The sequence below is a fragment of the Nycticebus coucang genome, chromosome 8 (assembly GCF_027406575.1).
Source record: "Nycticebus coucang isolate mNycCou1 chromosome 8, mNycCou1.pri, whole genome shotgun sequence".
Taxonomy (NCBI): Eukaryota; Metazoa; Chordata; class Mammalia; order Primates; family Lorisidae; genus Nycticebus; species Nycticebus coucang.
The window spans coordinates 16,041,598-16,066,359 of record NC_069787.1 but is presented as its reverse complement, the minus strand read 5'-3'; the positions used below and the strand labels follow the sequence as shown (position 1 = coordinate 16,066,359).

Sequence of the window (24,762 nt, the reverse complement as noted above, 5' to 3'; positions counted from 1 at the left end):
AAAACTAGCCAGGCGTTGTGGTGGGCACCTCTAGTCTCAACTACATCGGAGGCTGAGTAAGAGGATCTCTTGAGCCCAAAAATTTGAGGTTGCGGTCAGCTGTGATGCCAAGTCACTCTACCTAGGGTGACTGAGTGAGACTTTGTCTCAAAAAAACATACAAAAAACAAAAAAACAACTCATGTTGGAACTTCATCTCCCAGGTGGCAGTGTTGAGAGGTGGAGCTTTTAAGAGGTGATTGGATCATGAGGATTAATTCGTTCTGCCTTCATGTACACATTAATTTATTCCTGGATTGATGGGCTAATGAATTAGTAAATTATCATGGGATGGGAACTGGTGGCTTTATAAGAAAAGGAAGAGAGACCTGAGCTGGTATGTTAGCACATTTCATTTAGCCCCTTTGCCATGTGATACCTTGTACTGCATTGGGACTTTTCAGAGTCCCCACCAGCAAGAAGGCTCTCATCAGATTTGGTCTCTTGACCTGGGACTTTTCATCCTTCGTAAATGTAAGAAATACATTTCTTTTCTTCATAAATTACCTAGTTTTAGGTATTCTGTTATAAGAAACAGAAAACAGACTAAGACACAGGAAAAAAGGGGAACTTAAAATTTTTTAAAGAGTGGGAATTAAAAAAAATTCCCACTCTGACAATGGGTTTGCAATTTTGCCTTGTAGTTTTTCTTTGTTTTGTTTCAGTTTTTCTTCATGTATAGTTGGGCTATGTTAGTAAGTTGTTATAACTTTTTGGTGAACTAAATGTGTATTATTATATAGGGAACATTTTTTTTATCTCTAGTATGCATAATATTTTCTTCACCCAGCCAATTTTGTCTGATATTAATATACCCCCACCAGAATTGTTTTAATTAGTATTTGTTTGCTATAACTTTTTCTTTTACTATGTTTTTTCTTTCATACAGAGTCTTGCTCTGTTGCTCTGGCTAGAGTGCTGTGGCCTCAGCCTAGCTCACAACAACCTCTAACTCCTGAGTTCAAGCAATCTTCTTGCCTCCCCCTGAGCAGCTGGGACTACAGGTGTGTGCTACAATGCCTGGCTAATTTTTCTATTTTTAGTAGAGATGGGGTCTCATTCTTATTCAGGCTTGTCTTAAACTCCTGAGCTCAAGTGATCCTCCCATCTCAACCTCCCAGAGTGCTAGGATTATAGGCATGAGCCACCGTGCCTGGCCACGTTTTCTTAACATTTAAATTTTGTCATTATATTTTAGAGATGTCTCTGATAAATTGAATATAACCAGATTTTTAAAACTACCCTGACCATCTTTGTTTATTAATTGGAATGTTTAACCCATTTACATTTGTTATAATGTATTTAGTTTTATAATGTTAGTTCATGTTTTCTTATCCCCCCAACCTCTATGCCCCTGCTTTTTGGTATTTTGTTTTCCTTTTTTGCCTTCTATAAACTTCCTTGAAGATTTTCTTATTCTCTGTTAGGGTAGGAGCTCATGACATGGGTAGAGAAAGCACTGTGAACACAAAGATTAGGATAGAAAGAAGGAAGAAGTTTATTTTACTTCACTCTGAAAGAGAAGGGGGAAAGGGTACAGAATGAAAGTGAAAGGAAAGCGTGCTGGCATGGTGGACAAGAGCTTGGGCTTTTTATTGAGTGGTATAAACAAGTAAAGAAAAATTTATTGCTGTAGAGTTATTAGCAGGAGACAACTGTGAGATGTTAGGGTGTTTGTTTTTTCTTTTTCCTTCTCCTTGAGACTGTCTTATCAGTTTCTCTGGAATGTATTCTGGTCAGGCTGGCCTAGTGGATATCTAGGAGGAAGATTTATACTTCTTTTCTGTCTGCTCAGCTGTTTCCAAATGCTGTAAACACAATCTCTGCAAGCAGTTAATTTTAAAAGACAGCAAATTAAAGCCTATGTGATTAGACAGTGGGCAGTGATTTTTCTTTCCTTTTTTTCTGTTAGTGTTTTTTTCTCTGCTAACGCATTTATTAACAAGGCTATCCTGTCATTCTGCAATCCATTTTGTCTTTTGTACTAATTTGGAGGTTTTACTTTACTTTTTAAGCAAAGTAGAAATGCTGTATTTTATTTATTTTTTTATTAAATCATAGCTGTTTACATTAATGCAATCATGGGGTACAATGTGCTGGTTTTATATACAATCTGAAATATTTTCATCAAACTGTTTAACATAGCCTTCATGGCACCCTCTTAGTTATTGTGTTAAGACATTTATATTCTACATTTAGTAAATTTCAAATGTACCCTTGTAAGATGCACTGTAGGTGTGGTCCCACCAATTACCCTCCCTCCACCCATCCTCCCCCCTTACTTTATTTATTATAGCAGTTACCCAAGGTATTTTAATGTGCATATTTAATTAAGCCTAAAGTTAATAACTATTATTATTCTCTCTTACAATACTAGGACATTATAGAACATTTAAACTTCTGTCATCCTCCTTTAGTATATGCTCTTGTCATTCATAATGATAGTGCTTTTTAGAAATATAAACTTGCCTAGTAGATATGCTTTTGTTTTTTATTCTCATTTTAAAAATTGATTTCCATGTTTATATTTATCGTACCTTCTATCTTGGATAATTTTATTTCTGCATCAATAACATGCTTTAGGATTTGGAAAACCTGTTAGTAGTAAATTATTATTTTGTTTAAAAATATTCACTTTTATTTATTTGAAAAATGTTTATTTTAAAGTGATAGTTTTGCTTGATATAGAATTATAGATTGACAGTACTTTTTGTCAGCAGCACTGTCTTTTTTGGCTTACATTATTGCTGTTAAAAGCAATTGGCAGAGCCTTTGCTCTGTGTTTGATTTTCTCTGCCTTTGATTTTCTGCAGTTTAACTAGAGTGAGTTACAGGTGTTGGTTTTTTATTTATCTTGCGTGATATTTGTTATATTCCTAGATTTGAGGTTTTTTGTTAGCAGTCATGAGAATTCTAAGCCATTGTCTATTCAAATATTACCTTTATCATTCTGCTAACTCTTGGAACTTTAGGCTGACTTTTAACTTACTTTTTTCCATCTTTGCTCTGTAGTCTGGATGTTTGATAACTTCTCATTTATCTTTGTTTACTATTTCTGTTCTAGTCTAATCTTCTCTTTATTCTTTGAGAGTTTAATTTCTTTATTTTTCATTTCTAAGTGTTCTATTTGAGTCTTCTAAAAATGTTTGGTCATTCTCATTTCAAGCTTCTATTTTACTTCCTGTTACAAAAAAAGCATACTTTAAAAATATACTATCTCTAAAAATTACAGTAGGTGAAATCTCTGAGGATCTTATTCTATTTTCTGCGTTGGCTTCTTCTAAAAATGGTATCTTATTTCCCTGTGTATTTTGTGATTTTGTGTCTTTTGGAATGTCACCTGTGGGAATTCTTTGAGGGCTGGGTTAAAATTATGTTCTACCACAGAAAACTGTTTCCGTTTGCCAATTGCCTGAGGTGTTGCCAACACAGGACTGCTTTCAAACATTCTCTGCCTGAAAGTTTTAAAATTTTGTTTTAGGTATTTTCTGCTTAAAGTTTAGGGGATTTCCTATATAGTATGAGTTGGGGTGACAAACCGGCATGAGGTCTGATGGTGGTTGTGGATTATTAGGAGAGTTTTCTCTCCCATACCTAGTGCCCATTGTTAAGATAAATAAGTTACTCTACCCTCCTATTTTTTAGGGTGAGTTTATTTGTTATTCTCCATTACATTGAAGGTATAGCTTCTCAGGGTTCTGAGCTTTTTGCAGAGGTTACTTAGAAGACTTTTGACCTTGTATAGGCTCAAAGTTTCATTTACTCTACTCAGCACAGGTATCAAAGTGGAAGCTTCAGATCATTAGGTTCTCTAGATATTCTCAGAGTGAATCTGGCTTCAGAACAGACTTACCTCCCAGGGATCTTATTTCTACTTCCTTATTAGCCTTTCTGGATTCCCTACTAACTACTTGAATAAATGATTTGAAAATGTGTTTTAGTAGTTCAACTTTTTTTGTTTCAATTAAGACGCTCATTCTGGGTATCTTGTTTATCATATTGTAAGAAATTTAAGTACATACCAGCTTGCTATCTGCTACTTTTGGTCTCCCCGCAAACTATCATTTTGTGTGTGTGTGTGTGTGTGTGTGTGTGTGATGGAAACATGGCTGCCAATAGCTCCTAAAATTTATAATTTTACAGTTATTATTTCTGAGCATTCAAAAATACTAGGAAAGGTGAGCTTGGGTCAGTTTTCCTCATTTGGATCAATGTGCTTATACTGGGGATTAGGGTTACCTATGTTAACATGGAAGTTCCCAAGAAAAACCCTGGGGTAGAATCAGTGCCCCCCCCCCATTAATTAATTAAGAAAGAGGTACTAGGCATGTAATCCAAGTATCTACTGTGATGGTAATCAGGGGATAAAGACTGTTACTTGAGTCTGTTAAGAAAGATTCTGACTACAAGTATGAGAAAAATCCACCTTACACAGGGGCTTAAAATATTAGGTCATTTGATTTTACTTAATTAGAAATCCAGAGGTAGGCAGTATCAGGTATGGTGAAAGACTCATAATCCTTTCTTTCTCCACATGTTTAGGGTATGGTAGCCTTTCTCCCCACTCTTTTACTTCGTGTTCTTGTCACCTTACAGTTGCAGAACGCTTATGGTGGCTCCAAGCATCCTATTTGCTTTCATGGCAAGGAAGGAAGAGTGAGGGTAACACAGCAAACTCTCCACTTATTCCTTATAAAGCAGCAAAAACTTATCTTCATGTTCTCAGCAGTCTACTTTTATTTCATTGGTCAAAATTAGGTTCCATGCTTACTCCTAGCTATAGAGAGTTTGAGGGGAAGCGAGGTTTTGTATTTCAGCCTTTGTATTAGAACACAACCAGGGGAAGCGGTGTTGGAGATGGTTTAGGTGGACAAAGGGTTTTCATATTGTGGTCTGTTGATTGCACTTCAGAGGTTCCATAAGATTTTTCCTCCCATCTAGTTCTTAGTGTCTTAGAGATGAAAGATACCAGCTTTTATCAATAGTGTATAAATAATACACCTATCCCTAAGAACAAGCAGATCTTTTTCTAGTTGATGATAACCATGAAAAGCCATCTTAAATGGATGCGCTTAACCATACATGTTCACCAGATGCCAGTATTCCCATTAATAGTCTATTAGTGACAGCAAAGGATTTAATGAGTAACAGCAACTTCATTTGTTTTATTGGCTTGCATATAAGAAGTATGCCTCAAGCTATTAATTTATGCTTTTTGTTTATGATTTCTTCATTTGGCTAGGTAGGTGGGGTTAGGTTAAGAAAAGCATTTCCTACTCATGACTGGGTTTCCGCTGACCAACTTTTGAGAGGCGTCTTTTCAGATAGTTTTAGAATGATGCTGCCAGTTTGCAAAGGGAAATGGATAGTCATATATGTTATCTTTATCTGTCATCTCTCTTCCCTGATGGTGTTGTCAGAAGGTCATTCTGTTAGCTTGCCCCCAGGTTTGCTTCAAGCTCCCTTGAAGATGAAGAATCCAGAGGAGTTTGCTTAATAATTTTCATCCTCAAAGATGACAGACAAGCCCAAAATAAACTGGATGGTCTATTTCTAATTCAGTATGTTTTTCCTTTTCCTTTTTTTTTTTTTTTAGAGACAGAGTCTCACTTTATGGCCCTCGGTAGAGTGCCATGGCATCACACAGCTCACAGCGACCTCCAACTCCTGGGCTTAAGCGATTCTCTTGCCTCAGCCTCCCAAGTAGCTGGGACTATAGGCGCCGCCACAACGCCCGGCTATTTTTTGGTTGCAGTTCAGCCGGGGCCGGGTTTGAACCCGCAACCCTCGGTATATGGGACCGGCCTTTCCTTTTCCTCTTAAGGAGGAAATATTTTTTCCCTGAAAATAGTATAGGAATCTTTCCTTTCTTATTTCTGTATTTGTATGTGGAGGCTACATATGGTATGTTAAAGACTTTGGCTCTGGAAGCATCTTTATTGGGTTCAAATCCTGGCTAGTATGCAATTTTGAGCTAAGTATTTAAGTTTTATATGTCTTGATTTGCTCATGAGTAAAATGGTAGCCGTAACAACAACTTTAGAGGCTCAGGGGATTAAAGGATGTATGGAATGCTCTTAGAACAATGCCAAACACATTGATAGTATGCAACATTATGATGATGATGTCAGACTCTCCCGCCCTACCCCTTTTGGAGTTCTTCCTCTAAGTTGGAAGAAGGAATTATTTTCTTTGGGAGGGTAGAGTTGGATTGCAGGAAGTGTCTTCTCCAGGCACCATAAGAAGATGCTAAGATTGCTGGTGCATTAGAGTAGTGATTTCAACCATTGTGCCGCGAGAGGATCTTATGTGTGCCGTGAAAAAATTTAAAGATCATTAATTAAATTATTTTCAAAAGAAGTTCAAAGCACAGTAAATATATTCATTTTTTTGCTTTTTTTTTTTTTTATCAAAATAATTTAAGCGTGCCACGAAGTTTAACTATAGGTTCAAGTGTGCCGTGAGATAAAAAAAAAAAAGAGTGAAAAACACTGCATTGGATGTTGTGTTACTCAAGACTTTCATTTACCTTTATATCATTTTCTCCTCATCACAGCTTTGTGAAATTGGTGGATGGCACTCATTTTCTAACTGAGGGAAGATGGTCTTCATAGCCTATGAAACCTGCCCAAAGTAAAAAATATAGCAAAAGGTAGAGCCACAGCTTGAAACCAAGGGGTAATTCCTGAATTTTTACTCCTCTCCAAAAGTTCTTGCCTCAGACAGAGCTCCACGCATTGGCTTAAGCTCATTGCCTGCCCAGTGTTCTTCAGACCACTCAGTAGCAAATGTGTCCCCTGCCTTCAGCCCACAGAAATCTGTAGGCAGTATTGTCCTTTTAAATTGTTTTCTCTTAAATGTCATCTACTTAAAAGGGGTTGTGAGTTGTAAAAGTGAACAAATAATTTAATGGCAGAAGTGTAGGTAGGGTGGTACTTGAGATTCAGTGAAATAAACCAATAACTGAAAACTCCGCCTCCCCCCATCTTCTGAATTGGCGCGTGCTGCATTCTGATGCAAATCTTGACAGACTGCCCTGGAGGAGTTGATGTGTGAGGAAGTGTGGGCACATAAGATAGGACGAGGGACAAGTGGGCTGACCGAGGGAGACTTTGGGTGTTCAGAAAACAGCCCTGGTTTAGGAGCCAGAGGACTGGAGTCCTAGTCTTCGTTCTGTTTCTGACCAGCAGTGTGACCTTCGGCAATGCTCTTGACCTGTCTGGGCCTCAGCCTCTCCAGCTGTGAGGTGTGTTTGTTGGACTAGATAGTGAAACACACAACATTTTTATTGGGCATCTATTTCATGAGACTCCTGAAGTGGGCACAACTCATATTACAGTTGTATTTACATCTCTGCACTCACCCAGATCTCTTCATGTTCCTGATAAACTTTAATCTCTATTTTAGGTAGGATTGGGTCTAACATTTTGTTCTTGCATCTCAGTTTTCGGAAGCACATCATAATCCCTCAGATTTAGCACTCACATTTACTTGTATGAATAAGCAACTTACATGCATTTATTAAAGCCACTTAGCAAAGAAGTTAAAACATTTTTCTAAATTTACCTATAATGGGAAGCTTGAATGCAAGCGATGAAAAGCCGGTTCTTCATGTGTCCCTTGTGTTTTTGCTCCTGGATCCTCTGCTGCTACTTCCCTCTAGAGGGACATGGATTTCTGTCTCTTAATTATGTCCCTGTCCAGGATGCCTTCAAAGGACTTTGGCACATAGGAAGACAGAGTAGTATGGTGGCGATACCAAAGACTTTGTAGTTGGACTTGGGTTCGTATACTAGCTTTGCCATTTATTACATATTAATGCCTTTGAAGCTCAGTTACTTACACTGTAAAATAATATCCAGATCAAAAAAGATAGTCAGCTATGATTCTTGTTGGTACACAGTAAGTGTTAATTCCCAACCCCCTTCCCATCCAGCTACACGGGGGAATATTAGTCACTTACCCTGTCCAAGAAATTGAGCCTCAAATGCACCAAAAACATCTCCCTTGCTCTCCCTTCTTTGAGACTTAGTATAACAGGTGGCACATGAAACAGAATACCAGCCCATTTCTTTGCAAGAGGGCCTAAGGCTATCATTCAGGTTATTTATTTCACTCTGTTAAATTCAAATTACTTCTGTACCCACTTAGGAAGTATAGCTGCAAGATTGGCTCAGTCTGGGTATGTGACAGGCCATCCTACTTCCTTATTTCTTGTGTTGAATTAATAATCAGACCTTCTCTTAACCCCAGGCACTCGTCAGAATATATGGGGTGTTTGGGTAAGCACTGGATTGTGATTAGAAAACACAATATAAAAAAATTCCTCTAAATATAGTCTTTTTCCAGCTTCGTTCAATTTTGTTTTTAGTAGTGGATAAAGCTGATAAGACTTTAATCTGACTGCCAGTGGAAAGACACAGCCAAGATTAAATTGCAGCCGAGTTAAAACACAGCGGAATTGGATTTGCTAAATTAATTGACCATTATGTCTCAGTCACTGTTGGTCTTCAGCTTTCACCTTTGTGCTCCAATAAGACGTCAAGTTTGGGGTGTTTACGTATGTGGACTTCCTTTTCCACAGTATTTTCTAGCAACATCATCCAAGAACTTGTTAAGTAAAAAGGGCTACCCATGTGTGTGAAACTAGGATATTTTTGTGCTTCTAGAAACTAAGATATTCTTGTGTTTCTAGTAAATACGCAGTCTTTTACTTCTCATTTCTCCAGTGGCATTTAACTTTGATTCAGCCCGTTTAGCAACTGTTTAATTTCCCTCATGCAGAAAATAAATTTCAGCACCTTTTCCTGCAGCCCGTATGCGTCTTTGTGAAATGTACAGGTAGTGATGAATGAACTATTTGTCCTGTTTACTGGCATTGTACCAGCGACCCTTCTCATTGGTCACTTCATTTCTTTCAAGGTGACGCCAAAGGCATTTTATTGGGGGAAGTGTCTCACTCAATTTCATTTTGGGGCTAGTTGGCTCAATGATCTTTTAATCTAAAATAACTTCTTAACACCCTGTATTCTCTGTAAGTCAGAGAAACAAATTTTCAGTAAGTGTTTGCATTTAAATGACGCTTGTTCTAATTCTCACTAATTTGTGAGTGCTATTAAGAAAATTTGGGCTATTAACTCTCCCTTCTCAGTAAAGACTGACTTCTTGAAACAAAAGTCCAATGCGTATTCTTATGTTTCTAACGACTCACTTTTTGGGAGAATAGGACTTGTTTTTCTTCTTGATCTCAAAGTGCAAATAACACCAGGGCACTCTTGGTCATCATGTTAGCAGAAAAGGACTTAAGCCTTCTTAATTTGTTAATTTTTAAACATCATTGGTTAATATAAGAGTTTAGGATGCAAATGTTTTTAAAAAAACTTCCAAACACTGACTTACTCTGTAATAAATACTATGTGAGGCTTTTTCCTAATAGACAAATGGGTATTAATGCTGTCCCTCCCTGTTTGTCACAGAATAATTTAGCAATTGATCTTATAGATAATTTAGAGATTTATCAGGGCTGTTTATACAGAGGGGCTTGAAATTACTTTTCTCTGGCAAAAAAATAAATAAAAAATGAACTTTCAAGCTTCTGCAATCTTGACAGCTCCATCATAAATGACATTAAAGTACCCTGTTCATTTCTCACATATATTGGTCTTGAAGTTTTAGGTTTTTTTTTTTTTTAGACTTGGAACATTTTGGTGTGTCTGAACAGATGCATTTTCTCCGAGTGCATTAGATGCTGCCTTCTAGCTTAAAAGTGGGACTGCGGTACTCTTCTGGGGAATGGAACTGAGTTCTGGTGAAATTAAAGTCTTTGATCCTTCATCTTGGGTTTTCATCAGTAGCCTCTGGCTCTTATTTTCACCTGAAACTCTGACTTGAATTGCTGAGAAGTAAGAGATTGTGAGAGTTAAGATCCCTTTCTATCTCTTGGGGTGATTCTGGTTTGGTTAATGCCCCACACCCTTGGTATTCCTTGGAGGGAGGATATAGGAGAAAGGAAAGGGATGTGGATATTCCTACTAACTGAAAAGCCAAGGCTGGTGCTTTTCCCTTGCCCTCAAGAAAATAAGATTTTCTTCTTGAGACAACCCTTCAATGCCCCTATTTTCTTTGGAGAGCTGTTTTTTGCCGATAAAATCAGTGTCTGCAGCATTTCCTGTGTTTTCAGTCTCTTTCTTTATAGTTACAACATTTACCTGTCATTGAATCTGTGAACACCTTGGCACGTGCCAGAACGAATCTGGTTCTTGGCTATTTAAAAGTTCCATGAGACCGCAGATCTTTCTGAGCAGGGGTGTATTAGATATTTCCAGCACATGCACTATTTAGACCCAAGGGGCCACATCAAGTTTCCTCCTCGCAGCACAAACACTGTAAGTGCAGACGCCCTAGAGCACAAGTGATAGCAAATGGGCCCTGACAGGTCTGCCCCAGAGCGCACAGTTACCCTATAATCCTCAGATACACTGGTATCAACCTGACAGAGTTGTGGCAGTGATTTCATTGGGTTCTTTAATGAAAACCTTGCAGTGCCAGGTCCATAATAAATAATTACAGACTTGTTATTTTTGTGTCTGGAACCTACTAAATGTCCCTAAACTGTTAAATAAAAATAATTCCCCAAGAGAATAATTAAACCCCATATCTTCAAGTTCAATTTCACCCATGATACAAGGGGCATGCTTTGCCAGCACGGGCTGAAAAAGGTAAATATTCAACCCTGACTTGTTGAAGATTGAGATGACTCCCATGCTGGCTGGAGAAAAGGAGGAGAACTGAGAATAGGACAGTGCTGCCTGGCTTTGACTTTACATCTTCCATGGTGCTGTCTTCCCCTTTGTGCAGAGCAGACATGCTTGTGTGTGCATATGTAAGGGGGCTGCAGCTTGGAAGAAAAGATGCCAGCTGTGGCTTCTCACAGTGGAGGTATCAGGGCCACACACAGGACTGCAGGGAAGTACCTTTCCTACAATATGTGTTTCATTGGTCTCATTCTGGTTTTGATCTGCGTGCAACAACAACAAAAAAGACCATCTGGAGTCTAGAAGAGAGAAATAATGGGAATGAAGAGTGTGTGTTAGAATCGTGCCAGCCTTGCTGTATTTATGGGAAGAGCTCTTTCACTTGCCTTTCACTTTTGGGGCTGAAATTTGAGAGATGTGAAATCCTGGAGTGAGTCAGAAATGTGTCCTGATGAAAACACTGTCTTCTCACAGCTTCAGTGTACGGGGCTTTTTATGAGGACAGATCTTTCTGATCTCTCAGCATTGGCAGCTAAGTCCACGCGTCTTATCTAGAGAGTTTATTCTATGTTTTAATTATAAAGGTTGAGTAGATGTTTCAGGATTGATGTTGGTCCTTGCTCATGAAACAGGGTCATTAACAGAGTTAACCCCTAGCCTTGGCTGATGATTTAGCATTCATTCAACAAACATCTCCCAAATGTTATATGTATTGCATGTGCTGGTGCAAAGATAACACCATATATGCGGGGCTTTTGACAGTTCCTAAAGGGTTATTTGCTTATTCCCACAAGGAATCTCAAATCAGAGCACTCAGGTCAAGTTATATAGCTGGTAAGTCAAAGAACCATAGTTGCAACTAATGTGACATCTCTGCTGTCTAAGACATGGTCCTTACTCCCAAACAACCTAACTTTTTTTTTTTTTTTTGGTAGAGACAGAGTCTCACTTTATGGCCCTTGGTAGAGTGCCGTGGCCTCACACAGCTCACAGCAACCTCCAACTCATGGGCTTAAGCGATTCTCTTGCCTCAGGCCTCCCAAGTAGCTGGGACTACAGGTGCCCGCCACAACGCCCGGCTATTTTTTTTTTGGTTGCAGTTTGGCTGGGGCCGGGTTTGAACCCACCACCCTCGGCATATGGGACCGGCGCCTTACCGACTGAGCCACAGGCGCCGCCCCAAACAACCTAACTTTTAATAGAAGAGATACTTCGGTTGACTCCAGGGAACACTTACTAAGTATACTCTGGAGGTTCCATGTTGAAACAGACTTTGTTTTTAATTTGTGTTTCAAGACAGCAGAAAGTAATCCTATTTGTATTTTTATCTGTTTAGGGTGCTATCACAAGTTTAGTGCAGAAATTCTTTGGGTCATTTATTTTATACTTATCTCCGTTGCCAGACTGTGGGCATGGACTTTATTCTTCTTGTTGACCCCAGCATCCCCAACACAAAATGAAGCATCTGTCCCAGAAAGGTCCTGCACAAAAGCATGTTAGTGAGTGTACTAGAAGGAATAGGTCGGCTTATGTAGCAAGTGCTATGGAAAACAGATGGAGTCTGTTGAGGGGGGTGGTGTGCTGTCATGAGGAGGAAACACACAGAGAAGCCATATTAAGCTGAGCCGTGAAGGATGGTGGGACTTGAAGATAGAGTGAGGGGTTGGGCTAGAGGGGTTCACATTCTTCCACAGTGAATTAGTGAATTACAGGACCAAAGCCACAAAAGGGTGGAGTTCAGAGGGGGTTTTTTTTTTTTTTTTTGACAAGTAGGGAGTATGAGGTAGAGGCTGAAGTGGTTGATTATTGCCAGATTTTGAAGTCCTGGGTAGACTAAGATGTCTGGGTTTTGTTTTTAGTACTATTAATTTTTTTTAATTAAATCATAGTTGTGTACATTAATGCAATCATGGGGTACAATGTGGTGGTTTTATATACAATTTGAAATATTTTCATCAAACTGGTTAATGTAGCCTTCACGGCATTTTCTTAGTTATTGTGTTGAGACATTTATATTCTACACCTAGTAAATTTCACATGTACCCTTGTAAGATGCACCGTAGTGTGGATTGGTAGTACTATTAATTTTTAAAAGAATATGTATTGGTCTTTTGTTATGCTAAATGCATTACATATGTTACCTTGTTTAGCAGTGGGTACAGTCCCATGACATAGAGTATCCCCATTTTATACATGAGGAGACTGAGATTCAGAGAGTTTAAGTATCTTGCCCAGGATCAGTCAGTGAGTAGCAGATTTAGGCATGAATTCTATTCTCTTTGGTAGGAACAGAGGCCTGCTGAGGCCTGGGAGCCCACATTCTCTGTGAGGATGGGAGGAGTCTATCATTCTTTATATTGTCAGAAATGAGCAAAATCCTTGACGCTACAGGTGCTTCACGTTTTGAGAGAGTGAATTTTTGTCCAGTCACAAATTGAATGAGTGCTGTCTTGTAGGAAGATCAGTCTTGTAATTATATGTATTGGCCAAGTTAATAGAAGTTTTTTGGGGAATGAATCAGTTTTTTGTTTTTTTTTTTTTTTTTAAAGACAGGATCTCCCTCTGTCACCCAGGCTGTAGTTTTATAGTTCATTATAACTGCAAATTTCTGGTCTTAAATGATCTTCCCGCCTTAGCCTTCTGAGTAGCTGTAACTACATCACATACCACCGTGCTCAGCTAATTTTTTCTTTCTTTCTTTTTTTTTTTTTTTTTCAATAGAGACAGGGTCTCCCTATATTGCTTAGGCTGGTCTCGAACTCCTGGCTTCAAGTGATCATCCTGCCTTGTCCTCCCAAAGTGCTAATATTAGAGGCATCAGCCACTGTGCCAAACCCAGTTAATCCTTGTAAGTGAATAATGAGTCTCACCTGTGTCCCAGGCACCATTGTAGGTGCTGGGGACCTATAGTGTTAAGCTTAGCAATGGATTGGTCTGGAGGAAAAGAGATCATAGGGTAGCTGGGAGGCCAGTTGAGAAGGAGGGAGGGTGAGGTTGTAAGTTGCCTCAGTGGGAGAGAACAGGATGGGCAGCCAAAGAGATTGAGGACTGATGTTTTGGTTCACCCCTGGTGACCTTAGACATAATGGGAACCAATGACAGAAAATTGGTCCTTGGCAGAGGCTGGAACCCTGATTCTAAAACAGCAGTTTCTTGTCATCCTGCTTGTGGGTAGATTAATTGGGTTACATGTGTTTATGAATGACAGTGTAAATATATTTTCGAAAACAACCCAGAGATAAAGCAAAAATAGCAAAGAAGGAACTGTTGCTTGTATATCAACTGCTGAAGCAGTGCTCTTCAGTAAGAGCACAGGGTACCAATGTGGAGGCTGGGCGTGAAGAAAGATTGTGTGACTGAGAGCATGATCCGGGGATGGAGCTGTACCCACTCGCTCTGTGTTTCCATCTGGCACAGGCTGTGCTTTTGAAACAATGCACCATGTTCCATAGGGTTTCTGATAAATACTTAGCAGGATGGAGTGTTGAAGAATTCAGCATTTTTATTTATAGAAAGCTTCAGAATCCCATAATCAAAGTCAGGGTATTTGGGGGCTGGGATGAAGCCATCCCTACTTCCCCCTTCCCTCCTTTTCAGATGAGGAAACTACCTTAGGTGTTTTCTAAGTTAGTACTTAACCCAGATAGTATAGCCAGTTGTTAAAGAGACAGGACTAGAGCCTAGGTCTTCAGAGGCAACTGATTGCTTTTAGCAGTTTGGTGTCTATCTTTTCAGAACATTCCTTCTTCACTTGAAGATGTATGAAAGTATATAAAAATGTGTATTTTTATAACTTCTCTTAAACCTATAATTATTCCACAATTTGCTCTTTTCACCGAAAAGGACTACTTTAATTTTTTTGTTATTAATGTATGTGCGTTCAGGATCTACTACCTAGTTCTCTCTAGCCGCTGAGGCTTATTCCTAGTATGGTGTACTGGAGTGTAAATAGCCATTCTGATGATATAGATTTAAGTTGTGTATTGTTTATCATCAGCATTGCTGCAGTTTATTTAATACAAATTTATATAGGCCTTTGTGCCCTGAGCTGTTCTAAATTTCATGCCGGTATTAACCAATTTAATCCTTGTAACTGAATAATGAGTCTCACCGATGTGACAGAGTAAGAAACTTAGGCAAGGGAGAAGTTAAATAATTTGCTTAACATCACGTGAGTTTAAGTCAGGAGTTGAACACAGGCAGTTGAACTCCAGGGTCTGGGCTCCCAGACACCACACTGTGTTGGCTTTTAGCTAGGAGATCCTTTACATAGCACTTTGTTCACATGTACAAATATCTCTCTATGATGGGGAGCATAGAAAGAGAATTGTCAAAGGAACCTTTTCTTTTTTTTTTTTTCTGAGACAGATTCTCACTCTGTCACCCTGGGTAGAGTGCTGTGGAATCATAGCTCACAGCAACCTCAAATTCTTGGGCTTAAGTGATCCTCTTGCCTCAGCCTCCTGAGTAGCTGGGACTACAGGTGCCCACCACCTTGCCTGGCTAGGTTTTCAATTTTTAGTACAGACGGAGTCTTGCTTATGTTCAGGTTGGTCTTGAACTCCTGAGCTTAAGCGATCCACTGGCCTCAGCCTCACAAAGTACAAGGATTACAGGCCTGAGCCACCGTGCCCAGCTCAGAGAAACTTTTTCCAATTTTTTAAAAAATAAATTTTATTTTTTTAGAGCAATTTTAGGTTTAAAGTAAAACAGAGAGAGAGAGAGATTTCCCATATGTTTTCTTGCCCCCTGCCCCACCTACCTCCCTTACCAGGGTGGTATATTATAATAAATGAACATCATTATCACTGAAAGTTCATAATTTATGATAAGGTTCACTCTTGGAGTTGTACATTGTGTAGGTTTGGACCAATGTATAATGAATGACGTGTCTGTCATTACAGTTTTGTACAGAGTAGTTTGCCTGAAAAATCCTGTGTGCCCTGCTGAGTCATTCCATCCTCCCTCCTTTCAAACTCTGCAACCACTGATCTTTTTACTGTCTCCAAAATGTCATAACGTGAATCTTACACTATGTGGCCTTTTCAGACTGACTTCTTTCACTCAGTAATATGCATTTAAGTTTCCTCCATATCTTTTCATGGATTGATAGCTCATTTCTGTTTCGTGCTGCCTAATAATCCACTGCCAGGATGTACTGTGGTTTGTCACTTCACTCACTGAAGGACTTTGTAGTTGCTTCCCTGTTTAGGCAATTTTATGAATAAAGCTGCCACAGACATCCGTGTGCCAGTTTTTGTGTGGACATAAGTTTTTAGCTGCTTTGGGTCATCCGATGATGATCCAAGGAGGTTTTTTAGGGAGAAATGGTCAACTATTCAAACACAAGAAGGCTGTTGAGTATTGATAATCGTCAATGATTAGCCTTTAACATTAGCCTTTAAAGAGTTTTTGCATTTTAAAGAGTTTCAATAGAGTTCAATAGAAACTCTAAGGAAATGACAAGATTTTTTATGGCCCCTATTCATCCACTTACTGACAGTTTGACTTGAACCAAAGGCCTCCATTTTAATCACTATTTAATATCCTTTTTTAAAAAAATTAAGATTGTCTTGCTGTCTTGGCCATGATAATTTACTTTTTTTTTTTTTTTGCAATTTTTGGCTGGGGTTGGGTTTGAACCCGCCACCTCCAACATATGGGGCCTGTGCCCTACTCCTTTGAGCTACACGCGCTGCCCCTGTGATAATTTCCTTTTGACTGAATTAAGTTGGGTTTCCTCTTGATGCAATATTTTTGGCTAAAGCTTTGACTGGACTTCTAAGTACTGACCTGTGGCTTTCTAATTTAAAGAATTTTATATTTCTATGCACATAGAGCTAATCTTGTGAAATAAAGTAATTCCATTTGAGGTTTCTTTTTCTTTCAGATTACTTTTGCAGATTTTATAGGGATATGACTCAGAAGCCCAGGTGGGGTTAGCAGTGTTCCCAATTATTCTAAATGTGAATGTGAATTAGGGGTTTCATGTGGATATATACCTCACTTCTATAAAAATGTGGTTATTTTAATGCTCACTGTAAATTCACTGATATTTATAAATGCACGATGTGAATCCATCTAGTTTTAAACTGAGCTTTATTAAAACCACATAAGCTGCTTTTTTACCCCCTCTTTCTCTTTTTTCCCCCTTCAAGAACATCCTCTGCCCCCTCTGAATGAGTTTATAAAAGTATTTAGACCATCCTCAAACTGACCAACTTCTTGACTGAGTTTAACAACTGGAAAAACATGCTTTGGGATAGATGTTTTGAGTGAGAATTTCTTCTGTCATGTGACAGGTTTAGTATGTATGAAATGTAGTGTGTGTGGGGGTAATCTTAGTTGGAAATAAAGCTATTTGGTAGAATGCCTGATGTGATTAGGAGTTTAAAGAAAGTTGAGTACTCACTAAAGGCAAATAGTGCAAGAAAAAAGAAAATTAGAAGAAACTCTAGGAAAAACTGAGATAGAATAGAAAATGTGTTTGTATCATAGTATTTAATATGCATTGAACAATATTACATGGTCATAATAGTATAAACACAGAATGGAGAGACAAAGCACAAAGCTCAGGGTTATAAAACAATGATACTTATCACTCTTGATGACATAAAAATAAAAATATAGAAGATTGATGGTAAGAAATGGGAAGATACTGGGAGGTAAATGGACACTAATAATCTCGAAGTCAGGCAGTTACAAGCTGCTGTAGGTATTGCAACAGAAATTTTCATTTGAAAAACATAGAAAGTGAAAAAATACATCGCAAGGAAATGGCAATATCTCTTTAAAAGAGGAAAATAACTATGAAAAAATAATAAGGAAATAAGAGTATGTCTTCTCTGGAGTAGTCACTGGGGAAAAGGCTCCTGGTACAGGTCAGCTGCTGCTTTTTATTTTAAGAAAATTTGATTTTAAAAACTTTTTTTTTCCAATGGGAATTCCAAAATAAAAAAATACGATACATCGAACCCCCAAGGACCTACCAGCCTTAACAGTGTTCTACATTTTATCATTTTTCTTTCATCTGCCTTTTTTCTCCCAGTATCTTACAAAACCAAAATATCATGCCATTTCACCTGTAAATACTTGCAAATGCATCACAAAATTAGAAAACATTTACTTAGACAATCACAATACCTTTATTATACCTAGTAAAACTAACAATTTCTTATTATTACCGTAACGAATTTTCTTTGTCCAAAGAAAGGTTTAAAATTTTTCTTTTTGGAGATGGGATCTTGCTTGGCTGTCCAGGCTGGCCTCTAACTCCTGGGCTGAGGTGATCTTCCCACTGCCTTAGACTCCTGGGTGGCTGAAACTATAGGCATTTGCCATTGTGCTTGGCTAAAAAAATAAGAAAATGTTTTTGGGGAAAAATTTGAATGGTTAATAAAAATTTGAATGGTTCAAATCAGCTTCCAAAGAAAGCTGCCTTTTATCTATGTGTATAATGTTTCTTTAGTCTTTTTTGAGTTTATTTTAATTTAGAATAGTAACCTTTTCCTTTTTATCATGCAGTTGACTTACTGAATATTTGATATTAAAAATCTGTACATGCATTAATTTGTTCAAAATTTTCATTTAAAGGCCGGGCATGGTGGCTCACGCCTGTAGTCCCAGCACTGTGGGAGGCCGAGGCAGGTGGATTGCCTGAGCTCAGAGGTTTGAGACCAGTATGAGCAGTAGTGAGCCAGAGTAAGACCCTGTCTCTACTAACATCAAAAACAGCGGGACAGAGCATCGCCAGAGTAAAAAAAAAAAAATGAACAACAAAAAAGAGTACTTCAAACGAAGAAGAATCAACAAGCAAGCTGAAATTAAAAAAAAAAAAAAATGAAAAATTTTTTTCATTTAAAAAACTTAGGTTAAAATTTTTTCATTTAATTTGATGAAATATTTTAAGGTTCACAAAACAGAGAAAACCTTTTATATATTTTAAAGGCTTATGTTCTCTTTAAATATATGCTTGTGGCTCGGCTCCTGTAGCACAGTGGTTACGGTGCCAGCCATATATACCGAGGCTGGCAGGTTCAAACTCAGCCCTGGCTAGCCAAACAACAATAATAGCTACAACAAAATATAGCTGGGTGTTGTGGCAGGTGCCCAAGTAGTCCCAGCTACTTGGGAGGCTGAGGCAAGAGAATCGCTTAAGCCCAAGAGTTAGAGGTTGCTATGAGCTGTGATTGCCATAGTACTCTATTGAGAGCGACATAGTAAGACTGTCTCAAAAAAAAAAAAAAAAAAAATATATATATATAAACACACACACATATATATTTGCTTGTAAAAAGTTCTTTTTAATAACTAAATTTAAAATCTATAATGTAGGAGCATTTATTCATTATTTTGGGCAGGATTCTTTGCACACAAAGATGAATGAAAACAATTATTCTGGGCTGGGTGTGGTGGCTCACGCCTGAAATCATAGCACTCTGGGAAGCTGAGGTGGGCAGATTGCTTGAGCTCAGGAGTGGGAGACCAGCCTGAGCAAGAGTGAGACCCCATCTTTAAAAATAGCTGGGTGTTGTGGCCAGTGCCTATAGTCCCAGCTCCTTCGGAGGCTGAGGCAAGAGAATCACTTAACCTCAAGATTTTTGAGGTTGCTGTAAGCTATGAAGCCACAACACTCTACTGAGGGTGACAAAGTAAGACTCTGTCTCACATAAAACAAAACAAACAAAAAAAGCAATTATTCTCTAGGACTTTTTGGTCTAATCAGAGAGGGCAGTTCATGGATTTGCCTGCCTATGAATTGTGCCATGTGGAATTACTTTTAAAGGTAACAGTTAATAGGTTCTTATTAGGAGCCAACCATTGTACTAAATGCTATTAATGTATTATTGTATTTAGTTCTTATCACATGCTGTGGGAGAATGCATATGATATAGAAAAGGAACCTGAAGCTCAGGGAGATTAAGTAACTGTGTGTGAGGTCACCCACTAGTAAGTGACCAGCCTAGTATGTAGGAACGAAGTCTTTCTGATACTCATCATCACTAAACTGTATAGACCCTTTCACTTTGACATGCCAATCTCCCCTCCTATTAGGCAATGTTGTGTACTGGTTCAAAGTGTGGGCTTTGGAGCCAGACTGCTTGGTTTGGACCCTGGCTTTGACACTTAGTAGCTCCGTGACTTTGGATGAGCTATTTAAGCTTTCTGTGTTTCAGCTTCCACACCTGTAAAATGGAGATAGTAGTCCTGCTTTACAAGATTGAATGACTTTCTATTCGTAAAGACCTTAAAACAATACACCTGGCACATACGTACAGAAAAAAGACATTTAAATAACTAAAACCAAGAGACATCATGCCTAGTACGTATATGAGTCATTATGAAAGTTTTGAGATACTTTTGAGATACACAAAACCCCAAAAATGTAAAATCTTCACTGATGGAAGCAAATGAAGCCCTCCCAGCAACACTGATGAGTTAACTAATAGCTATCTATTAGCTAATAGCTAATAGCTAACTAAGTTGAAACTTGCAGGGGTAAATCAGAAAGGATGCTGTTGACTGTGTTTCTTGGAAGGGAAATAATGGACCATAACACAGTCTGTCTCAAAACTTTCATAGTGTCATACATGGATGGATGGATAAATAAGAAAAAGTGGGAAGTAAGTTGTAGGCTATTTTCTTTATACATATTTTATCAATTCCCCTTTAATGCAGTAAGATCCTCCATCTTGTCCTAGAATATTATGTAGATTTCTTTTTATAAAAATTGTAATACAATTTCATTGATAGTATATATGCATACATTATTATTTTATAGATTTCTTCTGTTTTTTTGGTTCTGTTTGTTTTGTTTTTTTTAGACAGAGTTGCATTTTGTCACCTTGTTAGAGTGCCATGGCATCATACCTTATAGCAACCTCAAACTCCTGGGCTCAGGCGATCCTCTTGCATCAGCCTCCCAAGTAGCTGGGATTACAGGTGCTGGCCAAAACACGTAGTTAGGTTTTCTATTTTTAGTAGAGATGAGGTCTCCCTTTGCTCAGGCTGGTCTTGAATTGCCTGACCTCAGGCAGTCCACCCGCCTTGGTCTCCCAGAGTGCTAGCCACGGCACCTGGCCTATATTGTAGATTACTTAATGCCCAGTGTTTGTATCAAGTTAGTTTTGTCTTTCTGTATTACTGCAAATAATCAGGAAGCTTTAGAGGTGACTATCATGTTAAGCTTTGCATGGAAGGAAAGAGAACTGAGTTTGGGCTTTTTCTCTCAAGGAGAAAGAAAAAAAGTCAGTCCTATTACATCCTTGAAAAATCTTCTTAAAAGACTCTGGAGGAACAGCTTAAATTTGACGTGTGGGTAGTAGATGCAGTAATTTAGCCTCTGCCGCATAATCTGTCTCCAAGATCTCGTGAAGAGAAGTGACAGTGGCTGATGATGATGCAACTCAGTGTTACTGGTCACTCCAGAATGTTTTAACCTTTTGAACTGAACTAAAACATAATTGCTTTGCATCAAGCAGCCTAGACCACTTGGGCGACCAATTAATTGCTTTCAAGATGGTGCCTTGATGCCTTGAAGATGCAGACGGACTGACCTAGGGGCCTGTTTCCTTGATTCTGCTGGAGATGTGCATAGGGCTCGGTGGAGAATCTTGTGTTTGTCTTCTGATCCGTGTATAGCAGCTGACCTGGTTGGCTATTATGTGCCAGTTACTCTTAATGCTGTATGTGTTTAAGTGCCAAACCACTTGGGGTAAATAGTCTCAGATGAAATGAGATGATCTGCTTGGCCTAGTAGCCGATTGTTCCTGTAATTCATAAGAATGTGAGTAAAATTCCTTCCCAACAAATGGAACAAGTAGGACGATGACATGGCATTTCCCATTGTCTACCTTTAATGTCCTAAAAACGTATGACCAGTTCTAGTGACCAATAATAATAATATGACTGAGTGATTAATGATGGCTCAAAATAACCTAGCTTGATTTGATGGGCCTATTTGTTTTTTAAGTATAATTTCCATTTTTTTTTTTTTTTTCCCACAGAGGATAGTTATTCTTCCGTCCTCAAGAACTCAACTCCTTACATGGGCTTTGGTGGAGGTCATGGGGCAGCACCCGCAGGTCTAAATCTGGGTGGAGGTGTTCGGTCCTTTCCGGCTTCCTGAGAACGGTTCCTTGCTGTGAATAGCACAACTCACACAGTCATGTAGCTTCATGCAGAGCTTGGGAAGCACATAGGTGTTGAAGACACTCCCTTCACAAATGTCCCTCACAGCTGCGGCCTCCACTATGTTCCAAATGACGAACTTCTTTATAGCTTTGTCCTGGGCACGCATCGGGCGCAGTTCGTGCAGCAAATAGGTTGCACATGGCCCCGGCCCTTTTTGGCACAACCTTTGTTCCTTCATTTCTTTGTCATCTTTGAAGCGAGGATGCGAAAGAGCGATTGGCCTATTTTTTTTTTTTGTAACCTTTTGAACTTTGCAAATATATAATTATTTGGAGTAGGTGTGCTAAGAACCAGAACTCATTAAAATACATTCCTGGGCTCAAACTTCCCTTTTTGGATCCAATATGACATACTAACTAAAAGATAAAAGGAGAGAAAATGAGAAAGAATGTATATTAATTTTATTTCTGATTTTTTGGATCTGGAATGGATTCTGGACAGTGTTAAATTGACCTCAGGACTTTTTGGGTTTTCTTAAATTTTTATTTTGATCCAAGCATTGGCTTGTAATATTGATAGTTTAGCCTGAATGACTTAAAGGATTTTTTTTTAATTTAATGTGGGTTAAAAGAACATGAGCAATAGACCTGCCAATAACTATTTTAAGATATAAACAGATATCTGTTTGTTTTGCTATAAAGGTCAAATTCAGGATTTGGAGCTCATGACTCTCAGGATGGCAGTTTTCTTAGAGGAATGATTTAGACAAGTTGAATTGAATAGCCCCTGGGTCATTGACATTTATTCAACTTTGTCTTTAATGCTTGTTTACTTTTTGAACATGTAAAAGATTGGAATTTTGACCCATCTCATCAAGAATTTTGATGTTCTATCCTGGAGAATGTTTAAGGGATTAAAGAAGTAAAAAAATGGGATATTCTGGGCAGCGCCTGTAACTCAAAGGAGTAGGGTGCCGGCCCCATATGGCAGAGGTGGCGGGTTCAAACCCAGCCCTGGCCAAAAACTGCAAAAAAAAAGGGGGGGGGGCAGGGATAGTCTAAAAAATTCTTAATTTCTAATTTTTTATAAGAAAAATGATTAGACTGTAATGTTAAGTTGCCACAAGTAGATTTGTAATTTGAATTGTAATAGTCCCTAATTTTATTAAAAGCTTATATTGCAGTAATTGTAGATTTTTTTATTTTTACTTATATGTGAAAAATAGTGAGTGAAGCAATTGGACTAATTGTTTAAACTGAGATTACTTAGGAAAAGATATCTGTGTTTATATTACATTGAGCAAATTATTTATAGTAGAGGTCATTTACATATGCATTACCAATATCTTAGGTTTGAGATTTCGCAACCTTGTATGCTGAGATTTTCCAGAATCATATAATTGCACTGGCCAGTGGTTTTCACTTGAATAAACTTAAGGACCTTGAACTTAGCTGAAAATAGCTCACCTTTGAAGGTGGTACTCATTTATTCATTCAGAAAAACATTAGTGCCTACGAGGCTCTATGCACTATGCTCTAAGCCCTGGACATACAGTGTTAAGTGAACAAATCTCTGCCCTCACAGAACTTATGTTCTAGTGGGATGAGACAGACACCAAGCAAATAAATGATAAATAATGAACAAGGTCACGTTAGAGGGTGATAAATGCTGTGATGTGGCATGACTGGGGGTGGTGTGGGCCAACCCTGCTGGAGGTAGTGACATACTTATTGATAGTGACATGTGTACTTGTGGGGACATGGTATGCTAGGCATCAGGAACATCATGGTTAAGAGCCGTGACATGGGCATGTGCAGTGTTGGAGAAACAGAAGGCTGGACCGTGGGGAGTGAGCCAGCGTGTCCCGACCCATCTATAACACAGAGTAGTTAAGACCATATAACAAGTAATTTGCCCTCTCTATACACATACTGAGAATTATCACGTAAATTGGGGTTTTAGAAGCCACATAAAATTGAGGTAGTAAAAATTTGATTTCTTTCAAATTGCAGAGTTCTTGTCCCAGTACCCTTAGCTGTGTTGATTTCTCTTTCTACTTTACTTACCCTTTCTTTGCCACTGGGAGCAGACCGTGCTAGATGTAGGTGTTCAGAGTGTTTGGGGTGTCTGTGAATTGACCAAAATGCCTGTGTTTGGGATTTGGTGGGTTCATGGTGGTTTGTCAAACAACATTGATTTAATTTAAGGATAGATTAGTTTGCTAGGGCTGCTGAAGCAAAGTACCACAAGCTGGGGGCTTGAACAACAGAAGTTTGTTGTCCCACCTAAACTGAAGAATCATCAGAGTTGGTTTCTGCAAAGGGCTGCGGGAAGAAATCTGTGTGTGCCTTTTACCTAGTTCCCAGTGGCCTGGTGGCAGTCTTCAGCATTCCTTCTGGTGGCAATCTTCAGCATTCCTTCTGGTGGCAATCTTCAGCATTCCTTCTGGTGGCAGTCTTCGGGGATCCTTGTCTTCTGCTGCGTTGTCTGGATATCTGCCTTTATCATCTTCACATGTATTCTTTGGGTGTTCATGTCATTCTCCAAATGTACTCTTTTTATAAGAATGGGAGTCTCGTTGGAGTAGACCCTACTCTATGTCTGCAGTGAACCTATTACCAAATGTTGTCACATTCTTCTTTGGTCTGAATGTTTTTGTCCCCCTGAAATCCATGTGTGTGTATGTTGAAACCTGATAACTGAGGTAATGTTCCTAGGAGGTGGGGCCTTTGGGCGATTATTAGGTCATGAGTGCTCTGTCCTCGTGAATATGATTAGTGCCTTTAGACCCCCTTGTCCCTTCTACCATGTAAGGATACAGCAAGAAGATGCTATC

At 38.7% G+C, this 24,762-nt stretch overlaps 1 protein-coding gene and 1 pseudogene across 14 annotated transcripts in view; one reads left to right on the top strand and one right to left on the bottom strand.

Moving 5' to 3' along the window:
• The window catches only part of ITPR1 (inositol 1,4,5-trisphosphate receptor type 1), a 342,499-nt gene that overhangs the window by 44,591 nt on the left and 273,146 nt on the right, over nucleotides 1-24,762 (top strand). The window lies entirely within an intron of this gene.
• Nucleotides 21,837-22,175, bottom strand: LOC128591484 (40S ribosomal protein S26-like; annotated as a pseudogene).